Source organism: Haplochromis burtoni, unplaced genomic scaffold (assembly GCF_018398535.1).
Source record: "Haplochromis burtoni strain Fernald_Lab_line unplaced genomic scaffold, NCSU_Asbu1 Contig_214, whole genome shotgun sequence".
Taxonomy (NCBI): domain Eukaryota; kingdom Metazoa; phylum Chordata; class Actinopteri; order Cichliformes; family Cichlidae; genus Haplochromis; species Haplochromis burtoni.
This window is the reverse complement of record NW_024582575.1, coordinates 3,287-8,666: the sequence shown is the minus strand read 5'-3', so window position 1 is coordinate 8,666 and position 5,380 is coordinate 3,287. Positions and strand designations below refer to the sequence as shown.

Here is a 5,380-nt window from a genome sequence, read left to right as displayed (position 1 = left end):
TTTGGTACTGGTATCGGATAAAACCTAAACGATACCCATCCCTAGAGCTACACATAAACTGTTAAAGTCTCCAGTATATAAACATGTGTCATCTGCGTATAGTTGCACTTCTCTTCTTGTTCCTACCATCCAGTCGCTTCCCTCTGCTGTTCTGTTTATTTCTGCTGTAAAGTTGACATTTTAACATCTCACTTCTGGAGCCAGGCTCACTTGGACATTTGAAGAATTGCAGTTTTCACACTTGGCCACTTGATTTTAAATGAGCTTAGTTGGTGATTATCATCTCTATCTTTTGCCTCATATTTCGTCTTCGTTCTGAATGCCTGGAAGATTTTTTTGACTTTGTTTCATTGAACCAGAAAACGTATACCAAAGAGTTCATCGATAGTTTGTGCACGACTATGATGAGGTATGACAGTCTGTCTGTCACTGTAAAAGCTCGCCAACGCAATTTATCAAGCATGATCTGCCCATGTCGGTGCAGACACTGTGTCTTTGACCTCCGTGGCGGTCTTTGATTGACCTCTGTCATCGCAGCTTTGGATGTCGCGTGGTCGTAGCCGCAGCTGTCGTCACGGGCCAGATTTCCAGGATCACCGATAATCTGTCTGCGTGTGTGACAAAGACCTCTCAACCCGACTGTTTCCTTTTCAGGTATTTACACCGGTCACCCGCCCCTTGTCAAACAAACTGTGACAGATATGGTGGCGTCATCGGCGAACAATATCATATTTACTCTGCAAGCCTGACATGATCCAGATCAGACTGGTTTAAACTGTTTGAGGAAGAGGAGGAGGGAGTCCGGGCGAAGAAACAAGGACAGTAGATGGGGAGTTACTCGCTGTCAGACCCTGTTAGGAGTGAGGCGGCCGTACTGTACCACGGTAACTCCCAGTGGAGAGTACAGTGCAGAGAGGCGCTGGGTCCCGGTTATCCAAGTTGGTGAGATATTATGACGGTCTGAGCAATTAAACCAACACGCAGCAAATGAAATCAAGCAAGCTATTAATAGCACCTGGCATTGGAGTGGAAACTCCCTCTGAACACACACATCATCCTGTGTTTACTTTCATACATGCAGTCCCCTGCGAGGCTTTTCACAAACACACAACAGTGCAGGGAAACTGCACACTCTTCATTGAGAGAATGGGAAGGAGGAGGAGGAGGAGGAAGGCCTGGCTGGTGCAGCGGCGGAGCGTCCACACGGCCACGAGGCAACAAAACGTCCATTACAAATCAAAACATTTGGTTCATTCATTTCAGGATGTTTTCTTCGCTCCCTCCTCCTCCTCCTCTGTGTACGGGGCTCACACACTGACCTACATTGGCTGTGATGAAATCACGGTGTGTGTGTGTGTGTGTGTGTGTGTGTGTGTGTGTGTGTGTGTGTGTGTGTGTGTGTGGTTGGCGATGCCACGTTGAGGACGTGAGTGTTTGTTTATACTCCTGCCTTTAACATTTGCACGCCTGCATGCACACGTGTGCTATTTATGACATGTGAAGCACAAGAAGAGTTTCATATTTTTGGAGCTTTTTGTTACTGAGAAGATTTTTAGACCCAAACAAAACCGTAATAAGACAAACTGTTCCTAAACTCAATTCATACATTTATTTCCTGGAAAGGTACCAGGAAATTTAAAAAAAAGGAAAAAATGAAAGTGAAATCACGTCTTTGCCTCCTTCAGCTTTAATATGCACAGTGAACCCATGTTTTCTTGTATTTGGATGTTTTTAAAACGTCTGGACTGAAGCATCATTTCTAAAACGAGACCTTCCCACACCGTCACAGCCGGTGGGCCGATGTCTGTGTGCACAGTAAGAAGGTTGTGGGTTTGAGTCCACTGTCAGCTGCCTCTTTCTATGTGGAGTCTGCATGTTGTCCTCATGCCTGTGTGGGTTATGTCAGGTTACCTGGTGATTCTAAAATGGTTAGGAGTCAGTGTGAGTGACAGTCCTTCTCTTTGTTGGCCCCGCCCCTCACGCCGTGACAATCTCCAGTCTCGCATAATTTTGTTGAGTAAATTTATTTCTGAAAAAAAAAAAAAAAAAATTATTTCTGAACAAAAGACTTTATATAAAGGTGAAAGAAAAAATGCCACGACACGAATGTAAGACTGAAACCTACACAGGAACAGTCTATGAGGTCTCAGTCACCAGGACTTTGGTGAAAAACTCAGAGAGACACCAGAAGTACGCTGAGGATGACCTGGAGAAAGGTCCTGCAGACTGGAAGCATCCTTCAGTCAGATGAGACTCAACCAGAAGTTTGTGGCCACAGAGATGCTGCTAATGTCTGGAGAAAGAACGGAGAGAACAGCGTCCCCACAGTGAAGCACGGTGGTGGGAGCATTATGCTGTGGAGATACTTTAGTGAGTTGTAACGGCGTTTTGCGAGGAAGGAGCAGCTAGCAGGTCCAGCGGGCATGTGGGGTGGAGGTTAGCCGGACAACTCTGAGGCCAGTCAGTTAGAACCGCAGAACAAGACCGTACAAGCCAGGTCTCCACGCCTCTGCGCTATCCGTACATACATGTGTGGGGGTCAGGTCCAGCCTGTTGCAATGGTACGGTCTCTCTAAACAGACGGACGGAGGAAGCTTGCTCGACTGTATGGGCTGCTCCTACACTCACACTAGGGCTACGTTCACTCTGCAGGTCTTAATGCTCAATTCCAATTTTTTGATCAAATCCAATTGTTTTGTCTGCTCGTTCACACTACAAATAAAATGCGACAGCAAACACGCTCTAGTGTGAACGCTCAAAGCGGCGCAAAAGAAGACGTCACACACAACGCGCTCTGTTTAGACCCAGAACAACAGTGTTGTTTGACTGATGGCCCTTAATATAAAGACTTCGGACTTTATGTTTCACAATTTTTGCTTTAAGTTATTTTGTTATTTACATAATGATGTAAATAACCTAATAATGATCCTTATTGCTGTTTGAGAGGAGCGCTGCTTCAAAGGATAGCTGCAGATTTCTGTCAGAATCTGCAGATTATGCAGTACAAATAAAATGTTCACGTTTCTCCAACGTTGTCTGCCCAACAGTCTCACTAACATCTACACTGGATGGCCAGGAAGCGTTCACGATGTCTTCTCCGGCGCTGATAATTGGCGTCTGTCTTGTGTCAGTAACGTAAAAGACGGATTTAATGCGACATGACCATGTGCTTTCGCCTGCAGTGTGAACGTAGCCTAGGAGACTCTCCAATGACTACAATAATTGGACGACACCCCCTAGCGGTGCCACAATAAGGGTTGTTACACTGTGTGGAGCTGGGAATCTCACTGAGGGGGAAGGATCATGGAGGAAGGAGAACATGTGAAGATTCAGCAGCAAAACTGGGTCTGAGTCATCTTCCGACCTAAATCATAAACTTCTGTAAACTTGACTGTTTCTATCGAAAACATGATGGATGTTTGCAGAAGGAAAACAATTAAAACATTTCTCGGACGCCATTTATTCTGGACTCGTGGTTGTTAGAGCGCCTCCTACAAAACCAGAACAGAGCTGGAGTTTTTCAGCATGTAGAAGTTGTTCAGCAGGACTTTTGTGTCCTGTTTGAGGTGATGAGCCGATCAGCTCTCGTGACTCTTCAGAGTAAATCTGCTGTTATCCTCCAAGTCTCCTCCTTTGCTTCCTCTTATGTAATCTGCTCTCCTTTGTGCTTTGTTACCCACCGTGCACGTGTTCGATGATTTGCAGACTTTTCTGTTGCCGCCGCTGACTCTGGACCAGTTCGAGGTGTCCCTCGCAGGCCACCGTATAGCCCACTTCACACCTAAAGTAGATTAATGGGTCAGTTTGGCGAAGTTCATCCAGGGTTCAAGTAAAGGTTCAGCTAGAGTTCAGCCAAGCGGAGAGGGAGGAGGGAGAGTCTGTGCCGCTCTGCTGGAAACCGCTGCAGACTGAAGAGATGGAAATATGGAAATAGAATAACAGGACCAAGAGACGCAAACACAGAACATTAGGTTCATTATTTGTGCAGAAAATCATGATCGTACATGTATGAAGAGCAAAGTGTCTTTAAATCAGTGTTAAAGGTCAAAAGGGGACGAAACATGCAGGTGTCGGTCCTGATGACCTTCAGCTTTTATCAATGAAGACTCAAAACTCAGATAAACGTCGCAGTTTTTCTGTTGCAATGCAGACGTAACGTGCAGCTTATGGTCGTGGTAAATTATGCATGACAGTGTGAGCATTTGTTCCTGCCTGAACCCAGGATCGGGAGGGGGCGGGTACAGTATTTGACTTATTCATGAGGCTATAGCTGCAGCTCGGCGCCACTTTACTACCACGACCTCCCAGCTTAGGCTTAAGCTGCAGGTTTAAACTGCAGTTGTGAGGTCAGGGTCACGGGAGGTCACAGAGAGACGACCATGTGTGGACGCCACAGAGGATTTCACCTCTAGAAGAAACTGATCAGTGTTCATCTCTCTTCTCTTCTTCTTTTCTATTGTTCGTGTTTCTGCCAGGATGGAATAAAGTTTAGGCACTTCACCCGTTGTCTACTGGTGGTGGTCAGAGGGCCCGGTGGCGCCAGTGTCCGGCAGCCTCGCCTCTGTCAGTGCCAGGACCTGCAATGTAGCTGCCATCACCAGTGTGTGAATGGCTGAATGTAGTGTAAAGCACTTTGGGGTCCTTAGGGACTAAATAAAGCGCTATACAAATGCAAATACAGGCACGACAAGACTAAGCCAGACATGTCTGAGAGCGAGAGCTGCTGTCAGCCAAGAAAATGCTGGCAGTGTGGCAGTCCACGAAGGTATAGATGTGACGATCCTATGTGATTTTCAGAAAAGCTGACCTCTGAAACAGCTTCATCGCCTCACGTCAAAGAAGGAGACGAGAAAAAAAAGACAACATACAACAGCTGAGAGAGCCACAGAAAACATGTGGACTCTGTGGAGTGTTTATATGGAGCTAAATCAGGGTCAAGTTTTTTATCCATTTTAAAAATGAAACTAAAATTACAAGTTTCGATATGTAAAATTTAAAAACAAAAACATTGTGAAAACATTGTTGGACAAAAAACAATAAAAGGTTGGGGACCGCTTGTTTATACTGTATAGCAGAGGCCAACGTGCTACGTTAACGTATCAGTAACCAATGAGTTACTAGCAGTGGCATCCGTCTTTTATATACAGTCTATGGTGTAGAAACCAGTGATGCGTCTTTGAGAACGCCTAATGAATGCCTCCTCCCACCATAACCAGCAGCATCACTGCTGTGATGGAATGTAACTTATTACATGTACTCAAGTACTGAAGCACAGTTTTAATATATTTGTGATTTGATTGTTGTTGTACTGCTCTCTGATGTGAATACTGTACCTTGTACTTCCTTATTTTAAACACAGCTGAAGTGACACATTTGTTCA

The 5,380-nt window shown here is 45.3% G+C and overlaps 1 long non-coding RNA gene across 1 annotated transcript in view; it reads right to left on the bottom strand.

Moving 5' to 3' along the window:
• Nucleotides 1-2,139: 2,139 nt before the first annotated feature.
• The window catches only part of LOC102297739, a 6,215-nt gene continuing 2,974 nt past the window's right edge, over nucleotides 2,140-5,380 (bottom strand). The window contains exons 2-3 of the long non-coding RNA XR_001336845.2: nucleotides 3,681-3,908; nucleotides 2,140-2,293 (exon numbers count right to left, since the gene is read on the bottom strand). This is a non-coding gene — a long non-coding RNA (uncharacterized LOC102297739). The remainder of the gene's footprint in view (nucleotides 2,294-3,680; nucleotides 3,909-5,380) is intronic.